The following is a 17,954-nucleotide window of genomic DNA, read 5'->3' on the forward strand; positions in this document are numbered from 1 at the left end:
AATATAGATAGCACAAGAGTTTTACATATGCTTAAAAAAACAGCATCTATAACATTTAAGTATGAATACATCGGCTCCTATCACTCTGGGGATTTGTACACAACTGGCAAACTACAAGATGGTTTGCAAAAAAAAAAAGAAAATCGATTTTCATCAAACGGAAATGGAATCATATCGTCTTTTCTAATACGACACTTTTATCGTTCATAGGTAATCCAAGTTACCAAATTTTCAGTACTAACGATTACTACAATATTTTCCCATTGACTATTATACATTAATTAACCCTTATCCTCGAGTGGCCTACGCGCCTTGATAATTGGTGACTCTATTGTCCAAAATACTGATTCATTTGTATAACTGATATAGAATCCGTCAACGTCCGAAGCACTTGTCAGTAGTGTGAACACGATTACAACTACTAACAGTTATACCGTACGACCATCATCTTCCTCTCAATTTCTGTAATTTAAGCCTAAACAAACGCTGTCGTTTCCCAAGTGCGTATTCTGTTGCAGCCAAAGAAATATTGGTGCTAGCAAAAAATGGCGTTCAGTACAAGCTTTTTCTTCATGAATGAATACTTAATTTGCTATCCTACTCCATGAGAAAGTCTTGGATATAATACTTTACATTTGTTTATTTTAAGTTATTTTATTTTTGTTTTCCTACGCTGTTTTAAGAGCTTAATGTAGTTGTTTTTTGTTTGTTTTCTCTCTCTCTCTCTCTCTCTCTCTCTCTCTCTCTCTCTCTCTCTCTCTCTCTCTCTCTCTCTCTCTCTGTGTGTGTGTGTGTGTGTGTGTTTTCTTGTTTGGTTCATTTTGCCTTTTACTATTCACGGATGTAATTTCTCGCGAGTTTTCCAGCGTAATTCACGTTTTTTATTGGCCGTATGCAAAGGACCGAGAATTTTCAATTTGAAGTTTTCTCTAAAGAGGAAGAATAGAAACTGAAAAAATGAAAGAAGAAAGAAAAAACTGAAAGAAAGAAAGAAGAAAAATACCGGAAAGAATGAATAAAAGAGACTGAAAGAAAAAAGAACTGGTAGGAATGAATGAAAGGAAGCAAATGAAAGATGAAGAGTAAAAGATGGAATTAAAGGAAAAAATGAAAGCAAAGAATGAATTAAGAAATAGAGGCGCTGGTCCAGAATTCTCGCAAATAAAAAATATATGATGTCCGTACCCGTGACAGAAAGAAAATATCATATTAAAAAACACATAAATTGATCAAGTCGTTTTATTTTTAAATAAGAAAATTAAATTTTATAGTTAACGGAGGGGTGACTATCTCGCAACGCTATTTTGAAAACAAGCTGAAAGACTCTACATTAAAATTCAAAGATGGCGTAACTAAAAGAAAACACAATTGCAACGTCTCTTCTGATTTTCAGACGAGCACCTGCCATGGAAATAACGATAAAACAAAGATAGGCTCTCAACGTCTCTTCTGATTTTCGGATTTTGTAATTATGTCCATGTTCTATTTATTTTCTTTTAAAGTTGATGAGTTCCTTTTCTTCCGATGAGTAAGGGCAGAATGAAGTAAAACATTGACATATCAATTACATCAATGATTCTGCACTAGGAAACACGTGCTGTCAATAATTGAACATTTTAACATGTTTAAAGAAATAAACGGTAAGATGGTCAATATCTTGAAATTTGGAATATAGACTTTTTGTCATTTATATATAATATATATATATATATATATAATTATTTACTATAATAATTACTAAATAATTATATTAATTAATTAAATATTTTTTGCAGATACCGGGGTTCTAAAACTGTACCCAGCTGAACAGCAGCTTGAAGCTCTACCACTGAGACATTCCCCTCTAGTACTTAACGTATGCTTTTTTGTAATAGATGTAATTTATTTGTTTATTTTGTTTGCGATACTGTGGAACAAAAAGCACTGTATGTAAATGCTAGTTATGAATAATATTGCTTCTGTGATGTTACCTGATGGGAAGCAAGATGCTACATATTTTTAAGATATAATCATTCAAAGACACGACTTCCATCATTATACAGTTCATTAGCGAGGCTGAACTTAGCAAGAATCGAAATCAGAATCCTAGGGTCTAAAACCTAAACTTGATCAAGTGTGACCTTTTGGGTCAGGATTAATTAATTATAATACTATTAAATATTTTTGACCTTCACATTGATTGATACTCATATTTTATTGGTCATAAAGTGCTTACTTAAAGTGTATGACGTCATAAATGATGAATGGTAGCTTTCGTCAAAGTTAACTTTGTGAAGTCATATATTTTCAAGCATATTGTGGTTAAAAGTAAAGAACCTTACCTCATGCATCGTGCGGCTCGTGTTAAGAAAGAAAAAAAAAGAGAAAATAAAAATGGCCGCCCCCTGGTATTTATGGACTGAAAATCACGTGATGTGCCGAGAGGAGGGAGGGGGTATGCAAATGAGATGTGATTGAGAAGAGAACAGTTGAATTTGAGTTTGAGACCTTTGATCTGAGGTTGAGTTCAAATTTAACGTCACATATAACTAGAAGAACCCGCGGAAATTCCACTGAATAAGAAATATATTTAACGAACCGTACCCGGCCACGCGTCGCTGTGGCTCAGTTTATGTAAATGAAACCCCACAACCACCACCATCACAAAAATAAAAAAGGAAAAAATTCATTTTTTTATTAGTAAGGAATCAGTGTAGCAAACTGTTTTTTTTTTTTTCATTATAAAAAAATATCCATAATCAATAAAAAAAAAAATAGTTATGTATTTACTTATTTGCGGATTGTTATCCTCATCTTCTACAATAATCGAAGTACTAGAAGAGCGAGCGATAGAGTGAGAGAGCGAGAGTATAAGAGAGAGTGTGAGAAAGAAAGAAGAGTTGGAAAGAATATATACAGAAAGGAGAGAGAGAATAAAAATTGTTGTAGATAGTGTTGATGCCGAAAAATATTTGTTTTTCTTGTCGGCATAAGAAGAAATGTAAAACGCGAGCGCGCGCGATAGAGAGATAGAGAGTTGGAAATAAAAACTTTTGTAGGGAGGGTTGATGCCGTGAAATGTTTGGGGGTTTTTCGGCATAAAGAAAATGTATGAAGCGAGCGAGCGAATGAGCAAGCGAGCGAGCGAGCGAACGAATGAGCGAGCAAGGAACTAAAAACTGTTGAAGATAACGTTGACGCCGTGAAATATTTGTTTTTGGGTTTTTTTTTCGGCATGAAAAGAAATGTAAAAAGCGAGCGATTGAGCGAGATAGAAAGACAGAGGAAATAAAATCTGTTGTAGGTAGTGGGGTTTTTTGCGATTTCACCCCAAACAAGGCACATTGACACTTTGCTGTAGAGGGCTACTATCAGGGACATAAGCTACAGGGGTACTATGTGGGGAGTTGGGCAGCTATTGCTATTGGTGATAGAGAAGGTCTCTTGTAATTATTGAAGCAAACAAGTTTAGTCTTGGCAGTATTGAATGTGACCATCCATTTTTGTCCCCATTCCACTATAGATCGGAGGTCATCCTCTAGTGTTTCTGCCATTTCTCTAGATATGTGTTCATTTGTTTTCCTGTCGTGTCGGTTATAGAGAGTGGTGTCATCAGCATATATACGCCATAAAACTTTTTTTAGCATAAAATAAACACGAGTGAGCGAGCGAGTGAGAAAATAGAAACTGTTGACGCCGTAAAATGTTTATCGTTTTTTTTACATAAAAAGCAATGTAAAAAGTGAGCGAGCGAGAGAGAGAGAGAGAGAGAGAGAGAGAGAGAGAGAGAGAGAGAGAGAGAGAGAGAGAGAGAGAAGGAAATAATTTTTTGTTGTCTTTTTCTTCGGCATCGTCGTGAAATGTTTTTTGTCTGTTTTCTTTGGCATAAAAAGAAATGTAAAAAGCAAACGAAAGAGAGAAGGATGGGGACGAGAGAGAGAGAGTTGGAAAGAATAATTACGGAGAGAGATAGGGAGAAAGAGTGAGAGGAAATGCAAACTGGTGTAGATATTGTTGACGCCGTAAAATGTAAGAAAATAGCGTAGCAATTTACTCACATGGCAAAAGTAGGTATCACTATGACTCCATATTTGAATGGTACATTAGTGTTCGTTTAGCATGCGAATACTGTTAATCCGGAATAAAAGAATGGTCAGAGCTCAGTCAATCAGAATGAGTGGCATTATTCTGAGGAGATTTTGTAATTTTTGAATCGGAAAAGGGAAAGACTATGTTATGTTTATGAGTTTAAAATCCAGTTACGAAGGGTGTAAGCGCAATATATATATATATATATATATATATATATATATATATATATATATATATATATAATGAGTATTTTTCCTCCTGGTGTTGACTGAGGGCGGTAGGAGGAATTGATATTAGGAAATTGTAATGATGTAGCTCCTAGGATGAAATCTAGGATTTTATTATAGCGACTAAATGTGCACTAAATGTCGTTCTAAAGTAACATAAGATAGTGACTAATAATCTAAACATAATAAATTTGTATGTGGCATCTGTTGGTGGAAACCTACAGTATTTTGTCCAGAGGGGAATTTCTGCAACCAAAATATTATACATGGAAATTTACAAATATGTTTTGATAAAGCTAATGTTTTCTGAATAGCGCAAAAATTAGGGATTTTTTGACAAAAAAAAAAACAATAACATCAGCGAATGTGAATTTTTTAACCTTTTCTAAAACAAGGATAGGCTTGCAACGTCTCTTCTGTGAGAGAGAGGTTGCAGGGTAGAGAAAAGGGCATCCCCCACTAAGCCACGAAGTCTATTTTGTACTCTGTCAAGGCAGGATAGGCTGGTTTTAGCAGCTCCTGCCCAGATATGGCAACAGTATTCCATCCTTGGGCGTACTTGGCTTTTATATAGATAGAGAATTGCATCAGTAGTGAGATATCTTCTGGAGCGGTAGAAGGATCCCACCATCTTTCCAGCGACCTTGGCAACAGACTTGATGTACGTGTTCCATTTCAGATCAGGAGTAAAGGTCATACCCAGAAGCTTGTCAAAACACGGGGCTTCACCCAGACGAGAGCCATCCATCACAATTGATGTCAGCTGGGGATCAGAGCGTTGATGATGTAAGGATAGGAGTTTGGTTTTGGATGCATTAAAGGTAACCAGCCACATCTTCCCCCACTGAATCACGCTCTCGAGATCAGAGGAGAGAGAATCAGAGAGAACTTTGTCATTTACAGCCTTTGATGTGTTGCCGTAGATGGTCGTGTCATCAGGATAGATGTCAACAAATGATTTACTTATGTGTTTAGGGAGGTCATTGATGTAGATCAGGAAGAGAGTTGGGCCCAGGATTGACCCCTGAGGGACTCCAGCATTTATATTGCAGGCCTTCGATTTTTGTCCATCTACCACTACTCTTATGAGCCTATCGGAGTGAAATGATTTAATGATTGAGAAAACATTTCCAGTTATACCGTAGCTGGAAATCTTGTGAAGTAGACCCTTATGCCATACCTGGTCAAAGGCCTTTGTTATTTCAAGAGCAATTGCCCTAGAAAGGAAGCCTTTGTCAAGAGAGTCACTAATCCTGTGGGATATAACCGTCAGCACATCTGCGGTAGATCTTGCAGAGCGGAAACCATATTGTGTGTCACTAAGAAGGTTATTCCTGCTCAGGTGGTTGACTATTTCTCTATTTAATATGGATTCCAGCAACTTACTCATAACACACAGGAGACTTATAGGTCTGTACTGAGAGGGAGATGACTTATCACCTGAATTCTTAAATACAGGGCAAACTGATGAGGTTTTCCAGAGTGTTGGAAAGCACTTCTCCTTAAGGCAAAGCTTAAACAGTTTCGTAAGTATGGGAGCAAGTTCTGGTTGAAGCTTTTTTAACACTATAATTGTGATGCCATCAGGGCCAGTTGCTTTACTGGAATCTAGGTTCTTTATTAGCTTGGCGACCTCATGCATGGATATTTGTATGTTACTTAGCTTGTTCTGTGTTATAGGAGGAAATATGGGGAGTTGATGGCCTTGGTCGCATAGGGTAGAATTAGCTGCAAAGTTCTTTGCAAATAGTTTGGCCTTGTCTGAAGCTGACGAGATGACCTCTGGTCCATTGATAATAGTTGGGATAGAACGCACACTTCTGTTCAGGATCCTATTTGTTATTTGCCAAAACTGGTGGGATCCAAGCCGCTGATCAGCTACCTTGGATTTAACAGACTGGGCATATAGCTCTCTTGCATTTTTTATTACTCTTTTACAGTGGTTGCTGGCAGTCCTGAAAGCAGCTTTAGTCTCAGTGCATCTATTACGTTGGTAGCTATGGAAAAAGTGATTTCTGTGCGCGATAGCAGCAGCACATTCTGGGGAGAACCATGGCTGGTTGTTAGGTTTTTGTTGGAATTTTTTAGATGGTATGAATTGGTCTATGCCTACAATTAACCATTCGGTCAGATCTGATACTATAGACGACACTTCCTTTTTAAACTTGGAGTGCAGAGGTAAATCAGATATGAATGTACGGAAGCTATCCCAGTCAGCCATAGAGTATCGGTATACAGTACAGTGGAGGGGTACGTCTGGGGGCTTCTTACATTTCATTTTTATCTTAACTGATACGACGGAGTGGTCGGAGGATCCTAGAGGAGAATGAATGGAACATGAACATAGCTCAGGGGAAGTTGAGAGAAAAAGGTCTAAGAGGCTTGCATATTGACCGGGTGTATCGGGCACACGGGTGGGTTCGCGAACAATCTGAGTGAGGTCATAAGCAATGACAAAATCATGACAAAACCTCCCCTCATCATCTGTCTTATTTGAATGGGTCAGCCATTCCACTTTATGGACGTTGAAGTCACCACAGATGTGGATGTTAGCCGTGGGATGTGAAGACAGTATGTGGTCTATTTTCTCAGATATGCTCTTAAAGATAGTAACTCCGCTGTTGTGGGGCCTATAGAGGGCAAATATAAATGCAGTGGTGTCAGTAAGTGCAACCGTGAAGCACATATAAGGTAAATTAGGATCTTCTCTAGAGATATCCCTGCCACACGGGAAGCCATCCTTAATGTAGGCACATATTCCATGCCCATGGCGATCTTGGGTGTCAGATTTAGCTGTTAAATTAGAGTATCCGTTAATTATGAACTCATCTAGGGAAGTGGTCGGCCCTATTCCAGTTTCACTTAGAAATAATATGTCCGGTTTCGTCTCCTGTAATTGGGTTTCAACCTCTGGAAGGTTGGAACGTAGACCCCTGATGTTGGAGAAGGAGACCTGGTAGTAGAGGTCTACGTTGGAAGATGGGGTTCTAGGTTTAATCGAGTTTTTTTCTGGAGATATTTCATGTTGAAGTTTTGGGATTTGTGGAATAGGTCGGCATACTTGGTTAGAGCAGTACAGAGAGTGAAAGTAAGAGAGAAAAAGACAGGAAAATTTTTTTTTTTTTTTTGTAGCACACGAAAAGGTAAAGCCGTAACAATTACCCACTAGTATGGCATCGAGAGGCCCCACCAGAGATACTGCATGGTCCAGATCCACTCACCAAATGGCAATACAGCAGTCCCAGTACTTTGCGCCTGCTGATAGGACAGCCTCCTTAGTGGTTAATCCAAGGTTCGGGTCCCTGACTATCAGGCGGATAACGTCAGCCCAGACAAAACGTTTACCTCCAGCACCCTTACTAGTGACATGGCCACAAGGACAGACAGAGACAGAAAAATTTCCGACATCTCAGGCTACTGGTCACCAAGTACTACCGACCTTTAAGCAGCTTTTTCTTCACCCTTTGTCAGAAAAATCACTCATTGAATGAGGACTGAATGACAAAATAGGAGAAGCGAGTTACTGGAGCTGCCGATAACACATCCACTGTATTATCTACTCTCCATGATTATTTCATTATAGATTGGAGGTCATCCTCTAGTGTTTCTACCATTTCTCTAGATATGTGTTCATTTGTTTTCCTGTCGTGTCTGTTATAGAGTGTGGTGTCGTCAGCATATATACCCATCTTAGAGGCAATTTTTCAGGGAGGTTATTTATGAATATTAGGAATAACAGAGGTCCTAGGATAGATCCCTGAGGCACTCCCGCATTTATATCATATTGTTTAGATGTATGATCGTCGAGGACAACCTGGATTTTTCTCTTATCTAAGAAGGATTTAATTATGTCATGTATTCTTTCAGTGATACCATATGATCTGATTTTCCTGAGAAGACCTTCATGCCATACCCTGTCAAGAGCCTTAGATATATCTAGAGCTACCGCTCTGCCCTCCCCTGCTTTGTCCAGTGACTGGTATATACGTTCTGAGATTACAGTTAGGATGTCTGCTGTTGAACGGGCTTGCCTAAATCCATATTGTTGGTCAGTCAGAAGTTTAGTATCTGTAAGGTGATGGACTAGAGCTTGGTTAATTATGGTCTTAAATATTTTGGCGAAAAGTGGGAGGAGGCTAATGGGGCGATAATCTACTTGGTCAGTTCTTTCGCCAGAATTCATGAAAACTGATACTACAGAAGCAGTTTTCCAGCAGGCAGGAAAGCAAGATTCATTAAGGCATTTGTTGTAAAGTTTGGCGAGAACTGGAGCTACTTCGGCGGAGCACATTTTTAATAGCACAGCCAGGATGAGATCAGGTCCACATGCTTTTGCAGTGTCAAGATTTCTTATGATAGCATGCACCTGAGAAGGGGTTATTTTCAGATCGTCTAGTGTGGCGTCTGTCTGCAAAGGAAAGTCAAGGAGGGGGCTGATGGCTTCCCAGTCGGCCTTTTTATAATATCTCGTTGTTTTGAGCAGTGGCTCTTCAGTTTTGGCTCTAAAGTTTAGGGCTATTTCAACTATTACCACTGCATGATCGGCGTTCCCAAGTGGGCTGTGGGCAATAGTTACGCAGTCATCGGGAACTGTGGTCAGAAACAGATCTAGAAGTGAAGTGTGTTCTTGCTGGTCTGGGAAACCGGTTGGAAACGTAACCATCTGTGATAGGGAATGAGATAAAGAGAAGTTATATGTTGTCATAACAGCTGCGTCTGGTATGGCAACACACACACATATATATATATATATATATATATATATATATATATATATATATATATATATACTAGCAAAAGTAACCGTCGTTGATTGGGTTCAAAAACAGCCTACAGAAAATGGACTCTGATTTATGAAAGTATGATAGGTTATGAAAAGGAAGGGTTGTAAATTTGGGTTGAATTTGGGGGTATCAAAACCAAAGCAAAATATGATGAAAGTAAAAATAAAATAGATAACCCCCATAATTTATTATACCAAAACTGTTCACACTGAAACACTTATCATAATATTCTTGGATCTATATTAAAAAATCTTGTTAAACTTTGTGACATATTTCCATTCTATGGAGGTCAGGTGCGAACGAACACCCCATGATTTTATTATACCATATTTCTTCAAACTGAAACATAATTATCAAAGTATACTTATGCAGATAGATATGAAAAGTCTTTATTAAAGTTTGTGCCTATTTCCATTCTATGGAGGCCAGGCACAAACGCAGACCCCACAATTTTATTATACCATCCCTATTTAAGTTAAAACATACTTATCAAAGTATTCTTATGTACATATATATCAAAAACACTTGTAAACGTTTTTTTTTATTTTTATTTTTTTATTTCCATACTTTGTGGACCAGGCGCGAACACAGACCTCACAATTTTAATTCCAGATCAAACATACCCATTCCTGTGTCTCGATAGATTTTCTATCATTATATGTAATCAGTTTTTTTAAAATAGTGAATCATATAGGAGCCTATTCGTGACCAGACACACACACACACACACACACACACACACACAGACATTCAGCTTTATATTATAGTAGATATATATATAAAGACTAAGCTTGTTTCCTTTAATAATTGCAAGAAACCTTCTCAACAACTAATAGCTATGACTAATGATACATTACCTCAAAATACTTCATTCAACTCCTCGGCTTAACGTTCACAATGGAGATGAGTTAGAACAGATACATCGAGGGCATTGCCGTGGCTGTTGCGAAGAAGGTGGACTCTCTCTACGGTGCTAGAAAGTTACTTATGCCTGAAAGTATCTTATACCTATACAAGGCCACCATTCGCCCATGTATGGAGTGCTGTTGTCACATTTGAGCTAGTGCATCTGCTACTAATCTATCACTCCTGGACAGGGTTTAAAAGAGAGTCGCCACCCTAATAGGTCCCGAACGGTCAGCTAAGCTACAACCTCTGTCCTATCGACGAAATGTGGCATCCCTCTGCCTGTATTACAAGTATTTTAATGGTAGCTGCTTCGACGAACTACAAACCCTTGTACTCCCTCGACGTAAATACCCCCGACACACTCGACAAGTACCAAAAATCCCACCCCTATATAGTAGAGATCCCCAGATGGCAGAAAGTCTTATATTCTAATAGTTTCTTCCCTATGGCTGCTACACGTTAGAATTCCTTTCCGTTTTCGTGCTTCCCTTATTGTAGTGACATGCAGAAGTTCAAGTGTAATATAAACAACCATCTTGCTGCTCAACTCCCTGCACAATATTTCTGCAGTTATGTTCAAGATGGTAGTACACTTGTACATTCAAGTGGCACTATGCCTTGTTTGGGGAGTAACCATATCAATCCTTTCATACAGACTAATTCCAGTGCACAATTAATCAACGACAACACCCCCTTAACTAATCTACTAATCAAATACAACCAAAGTATTATATACCAATACTACTCTAAACCTAGCTGTAAACAATTATTACAAATATATTAAACAAAATGCAATCTAGACTTAGTAAACAGAGAATCTCCACACATAAGCACTCCTTTAAAAATCTATCCTTGAAAAACCAGACATCTTTATCAAAATATATTTGGCACCTTAATGATGGAAATATTCCCTTCAATTTAAAATGGAAAATACTTGGATCTTATAAAGCGTACATGCCGGCTGAGAGATTCTGCACACTTTATAGATATGAAGCGCTTAATATATTAAACTATAATGACGGTAAATCCATTCTCTTAAACTTAAAAGACGAAATTCTACGGGATGCATTCATAAACGTTGGTTTAAATTCGACAGGTTCAAACCACCATAAATCATAAAAGCACTGTTTTAATACATTTACTAATACATTAAAATAAACTCTACTCTTTAGACTCTAGGTCTAATCCCCCCCTCTCTCTCTCTCTCTCTCTCTCTCTCTCTCTCTCTCTATATATATATATATATATATATATATATATATATATATATATATATATATATATATATTCAGAGACTACTTGGAATTATCATTTTTTTTTGTTTTTTTGTATATGCACATTCAAAATCGTCTCTTTATCAGCGCCTTTCAACAAGGTCACAAAGGTAGATTCAGTTAGAGCATCAGCATCTTACGCATTTACATAAAGCTTCTAAATGTATACATTACAAGATGCAGGCATATATTTACCACACATGCAACTAATTCCACCAAACACCAAGATAATCATTATAGAAATATTGATAATATTAGTATTAACGATAAAGATTATGATAATTGTGAGAATACTTATAACATTCACAAAAGTGCTTATTACAATGGTGCAGCTAGCGAAGTTTACAATTCACTGTCTAAAATGAAGATTCTTAAACTTATTTCTGCGCAACCGGATTCGCGCATGGATTCACCTAAATTAATAAAAACAAATAACAAATATATTCTGAACAATCAGAAGATTTTCTGAATTTATTCGAAATAGCCCGTTTGGATCCATTTCGACCTCATATAAGGTCTTATTTTTCATTCAAAATCCACGACAAAGCTTGTCTGGGATCCCCCTCGCCTTACTGCCCGGCTTGTGTTTCTATCTCAACTCACACATACACACAGTCATAAACATGCACGCTTACTAACCGTGACACACGCACACACACAATGCTTGAATCTCTTCATTGTCGTCTGCTGAGTTAAGCTGATTGTAAACAAATATATAAATGTTTACATTTTAACACTAACATTTATCACTGAACTGTTCTACAATGAAAGCTATTGATAACTTTTGATCAAATCAAAGTCACTTAATATAAGGAGCTAACAAGCACACAAAATGAATAACACATGGGTAGGAGATGCCATTAACCTTACTATTGAAAAGACCGAGGCTGTAACTAGGAAGAAAGGTGAACAGGAAGAGAGTTCCACAACATATGATTTTGGGGAAAAGAAGCTACTAGAATAAGAAGCAGTATTAAAATAAGGTAGCAAAATATCGAATTGATAGAAACTACTAGACTAATAAGTCAAACAAGTTGGAACAAAGAAATCAAGGAATAACTCAGACAATTTGGAAGAACACATGTCATAATAGTATTTATCAAAAAGACTGAGACTAGTAACATCACGTATGGAAAAAAGAGAGAGAAAGGGGTTGCAATGAAGAAAAGGTAGGGGGCCAATCAAATTACAGACACGTTTCTGCAATTTATCATAAGCCCTTAAATGAGACAAACATTTTTTTTTTAAGTTGATACTGGTTTTTATAAATGTAATAATGTTATTAAATGACCACTTAATTATTCTACGGACTTGGAACATAGACAGTTTATATATAAAAAAAAAAAAAAAACCCTGGAATTGTATAGAATTCGAACACGTGCCTACAAATAACTAATCTTATTTGAAAATTACAAGTAGCATAACGTGGTCATTGGAAAATGAAGTAGTATATTATAGATTTAAATATCAGTTGGAAGTCAGCGAATAAACGCGTGATAAATTAATACATTTAACTGATTCACCGCGGGTCGGCAAACCAAGCTAATTTATTGAGATTCCTGATGATCATTTCCATTCTTTATTTTGTCCCATAGATACGCGCAATGTACGAAACTGGAACTAAATATTCAAGTGCACCAAGGCTTGATCAATGTGGACGGACGTCTCGACATTGAATAATAAATGTTTAAATTTCAACTGTATTTCTCGCGGTTAGCGTTTGCCGTGTGGTTTGTTCCTTGCTAATGGAGTCAGAGATGGCTTTGTGACCGGGTTCGAATCTCATAACTTTAATTTTGACTCCCCGCATTGGTGATTACAGACAGGATGACACACTAGTGTATGCAGGTATTGCAAAATTATTATAGTAATAATTATGTTAGCCCCTTTAAGAACTCGGTTCTTATTGTTGAGCACTTTAAAGTAAAATGAAAGTTGGTCACTAAGGCTCGTATGCGCAGACTGTAATTTTATAACCATTATATCACTCTGGACGGACGTCTCCACATTTAATATTAAATGGTTAAATTTTAACTGTATTTCTTTCGCAGTTAACGTTGGCCGTGTGGTTTGTTCCTTGCAAATGTAGTCAGAAATGGCTTCGTGGCCGGGTTAGTATCTCTCCACTAGCCGTGATCGTGACTCCCTGCACTGATGATTCCCAAAAAGATCAAACTCTAGTATCTGTAGGAATTTAAAAAATGATATAGTATAAATGTGTGTGTGTGTGTGTGTGTTAAAAAAGTTGTAGCCCATTCACTTGGTAAAATGGTTAAATTTGTGCTCATTTTTGCATTAAATACTAATCCCTATTAATCCCTAACTGTGAATCGAATGGATACCATAATTCTTAGTTCGCTGAATCTCATCATAACAAAGATTCATACAAAATTTTCAGCTAGATCGGTCAGTAGTTTCCGAGAAAACTTCTACAGTAAATTTGGTATTATGATGTCTAATCCCTAGAAATACCTATTAAACCCTTACTGTTCATTACACGAATACCAGTCATTGCGTTATCATAGCAAGGTCAAAACAAAATTTCTAAGTTAACTTAGAAATTTCCGAAAAAAGGTGAACGAACAGACAGATACACTAAGATATATATATATGTGTGTGTGTGTGTGTGTGTGTGTGTGTTTGTCAGGTCTATTGAATATGGCTGGGACTATGATGGCATTAAAGAGCATTTTTTAATCATATCCGTTTCGGATGGGATGATCGCGTCAGTTGGTGTTCACTTCGACCGCAAGACCGTTATACAATCTCGCAGTTAGACGAGGATCATATCTTCGTCAATTTAACATATATCCCAGTATAACAAAAAAATGTAAACTAAACACTGATTAGAAAGAAGCGAATCAAATTATATTCCTTCTTTTATTAGGGCTACTCCGATGTATTTTTATTAACTTTCTAGTTTTCTATGAGTCCATTGAAAAAAAGGTTCGGAATTCACGTACACATAACGGTTGTTTACCTGTAAATGAATTAATTGTCCTGATTTTTTTTTTGGGGGGGGGGGATTGAAAAGGGAACTTAGTTGATAATGCGAGACATATAAGATTTAGAAGCTTTTTACACTGTCTAAGAGGAAAAGAATAGTGGTGGGTGTAAATACTTCCACCTAACCCGACAAACAGGAAAATCGCACCACTGCTAGACTTTGCAATTCATCCTCTGTTTCTTGCTGGGCTGTAGTAACACTCAGAAATTCAAATAGGATCAAGACACGTTGCTGCTTAATTCCCTACGAAGAGCCCTTGGTCACTAGTAGTAACCTCTTACAGTCAGGTAACATTATGCCTTGTGAATAAGAGTAAAAATAAAAGTAAACTCGTAACGAGTCGATTGTTACAAAACAATTTCTCTCACTCCCTTTATGAATAAGTGTTATTGCTAGTTTTAATTCTTTACTCAGTAAAGAGATTTTTAGACGCGTGCAAGCGACTCTATAAGTCACTCCGTCGGTCCGTCGGTCCTTCGGTCGGTCGGTCGGTCGGTCAGTCTGTCGGTCTGTCCGTAACACTTTTGTGCTTGACCTTTTTGGTTAAGATCAAAGGTCTGTTGTTAATATATGCTGTTCTTAGCTTTTTAAGCTTTTCTTGGCCTTTTGACCTAGAGCAAAGTGTAATATCTGTTCCGGCAGATACTGCAAGCAAATACCATATGTGGGGGCAGCCCATATATAAGACCTTGGTCAATGTAGGGGAAACCCTTCATACCAATTGTCACTATCCAGCTCCCCTACTCCCCGGGGAGTTGGTCCCCATTTCCCCTTCACTCCTCACATTAAAAATCGGTCTTGTGCCTAATTTGCTTGGTGGGGGGAGCAAATAAACGCAGCTTTCTTGGCCTTTTGGCCAAGATCAAAGTGTAGTATCTGTTCTTACTACATGCTGTACTTATTGTGATATAAAGTGGGGGATCACATTTCTGTATTAATTTAATGTAAAATGATCACTCACTTTACAACCAGTCAGTCTCAAAGCCATTCAAGTCATTCTCCAGATCATTCAAGTTGTTTTTGAAGGATTCCAGTTATTTTTTAAGCATTCAAGTCATTCTTAAGGTCATTCAATTCATCCTTAAGTTCATTAAAGTCATTCTAAGTCATTTAATTTTTATTTATTGAAGTCATTTCAGCCCATTTTTCGGTCAGTTTAGTTTATCTTTTAAGAATTTCATGTCAATCCTAGATTCACGCATTCATTCATTACACGAGAGCACGCTATCAGCCTAGTTATACTTTAAACTCTAGTGATTTGAGTTTAAACTCAAAATTTAAAAACCTATTGGGATGTCAACTTTCAAGTTAACTTAGCAATTAGAGACACATAAAATATATTATAACAGGAGATCGAGTGTTAGGCGGTAATTATTTTAGTCGCATACTACAGACATTTTCTAAGTATGGGGTATTAAACCTAATCGTTGGTTTTTGTGGTTTTCACATCGTCAGGACGGACCATTATGAAAGGCAGAAGCCTGAATTTTATGCGCATAATACATGTGCCAAGCTTTCAAGTATTTCAGTTTGCGACACCAATCTAAAAGCTGCACATTTCTATTCATACTGTATTAAAGTTTATTAATTAGGTTCTCGGCCGCTGAAAATATGTGTTCGAGTCTTGACTTGTTCTGACATGAAACACAATTACTTCCCATTTAGTTTAGGATCAAAAGAAATTTGGAAACAAATAAAACCAAACTAAACTAACTTTATATTCGTCTATTTTTCCCCCCATTTTTTATAGACAATCCATTGAAATCAGCGCCATTTTGAAATTAAATCGCTTTTTTTTCTTTTAGTTACCGCTTATCAAGGAACGGAGGCCACTTGAGGATAAGAGCTAATGAGTGTCAAGTAACAGATGAGACAACACCGTGATGATCAGTAATGATGGAACTTATGTAAATTTAATTATATAAGAGGACGGCTCAACAAGTACTTATTTATATTGGACTTGAAAATAATCATGTTGTAGTCAGTTGGGAGCAGCCTTGCCATATTGTGTTCCAATAACGAATAGTTTAAGGAAAGAAACTTTGTTCATGGAATTTTCGTTTAGTTTTAAGCACAGAAATAGAGTAAAGGAAGTTGTTGTAGGTAAACGAGTATTTGTTGCGAGTTTTTACAAATGAGGATCATAAATTAAACTCAGTCGGGTAAGGTCATTAGAATGCGCTAATGAAAGTAAGTCACAGGGTTTTTATGTTAGATATTGATTCCATAATTTAAAAGACACCAAACTTTTTTTTTTCACTTTTTGTTTTTGCCTGATAATTCAGATCTGATCAGAATGATTATGCATACTGCATAATATATGATAATAAATGGCCATATGTTGAGTAGTGATTACATCAGCTAGTGTTAATCTTGACAATTATTGAACCAAGTGCATATCAAAGTAACACAAAGTTTCCGAAATAAACAAGTCCCTACAAAAGATGGACAGGGAGAGATTCTGTAAAGTCAAATAGGTCGAAGTAGAGCAAAACAAATAAACATAAATCGACACATGATATCTCGGATATCGAGGTTGACGGAGAAACGGGATTTGAGATCAGTCTGTCTATAGGACGTGCGCGGGACATGCTGAAATAACCGAAAGGAAAACGTGTATGACCCGCAGAGGAAGATAGTGACTCTATGCAACAGAACTAATTAAACTAATATTCACGTTGAATGATACAAGATTCAAAAAGATGGATGGATCTATGTCAAATAACGAGTAAACCAGGTAGTGTTGATATTGACAAGGTTGAACTAAGTGAAGATAGAAGTGACACGGAGTTTGGGAAATCGATTTCTAACACGATGCGAGAAGATTACCTTAGGTTTACGTATGAAGTTAAATGAGGTTAAACAAGAGAAAAACAAATGATATAACTGAAAGAAAACCTTTGATAATCGTCAACAGCGAAATGCCCTAATAAGATGTCTCTTCACTGTGTCCACCAATGTATCCTTTATAATATATCTACTAATTAGTTAAGAGAATACTAATCTCTCTCTCTTCCCCCTTCTCTCTCTCTTTCTCTCTCTTATGTGTGATAAATAATCTTTATACGTGAGTATATTTTGTTACTTTATATGTGAGTATATTTTGTCACTTTATATGTGAGTATATTTTGTTACTTTATATGTGAGTATATTTTGTCTCATGTGTGATAAATAATCTTTATACGTGAGTATATTTTGTTACTTTATATGTGAGTATATTTTGTCACTTTATACGTGAGTATATTTTGTTACTGTATATGTGAGTATATTTTGTCTCATGTGTGATAAATAATCTTTATACGTGAGTAAATTTTGTCACTTTTAGCGGAGAGTATTTCTCTCCGCTAAAAGTGATAAAATATACTCATGTATAAAAATTATTTTAGTAGCTAAAACATTACTATAAGTTCAAGTCAAAATGAAAACTCTTGGGAAAAAGGCGAAATATTACGAATAATGTCATTTAAAGAAGGCGATACACTGCAGGGGTGTAACGGATCGTGACAAATTAAAGCAAATTAAAATATATAGCGGTGAAATAAGCTATGCACGTTCGTAATCGTGTGTCAGCCGCACTTGTTTTAGGAAACCAGTGTCCAACTTTCAACGCAGACACAGCATACAAGGCGATGAAGACGGCCGTCATCACTGAAGATAATGAGCAATTCATTTTGCGTAACAG

At 36.8% G+C, this 17,954-nt stretch overlaps 1 protein-coding gene and 1 pseudogene across 1 annotated transcript in view; one reads left to right on the forward strand and one right to left on the reverse strand.

Annotated features, from left to right (window-relative positions):
- The window catches only part of LOC145287598 (WD repeat-containing protein 25-like), a 137,477-nt gene that overhangs the window by 99,836 nt on the left and 19,687 nt on the right, over positions 1–17,954 (reverse strand). The gene's annotated exons all lie outside the window — the stretch shown is intronic.
- LOC145284229 (U2 spliceosomal RNA) lies at positions 15,108–15,234 on the forward strand (annotated as a pseudogene).

The sequence above is a fragment of the Euprymna scolopes genome, chromosome 1 (genome assembly GCF_053919585.1).
Source record: "Euprymna scolopes isolate OS-2025 chromosome 1, ASM5391958v1, whole genome shotgun sequence".
Lineage (NCBI taxonomy): Eukaryota > Metazoa > Mollusca > Cephalopoda > Sepiida > Sepiolidae > Euprymna > Euprymna scolopes.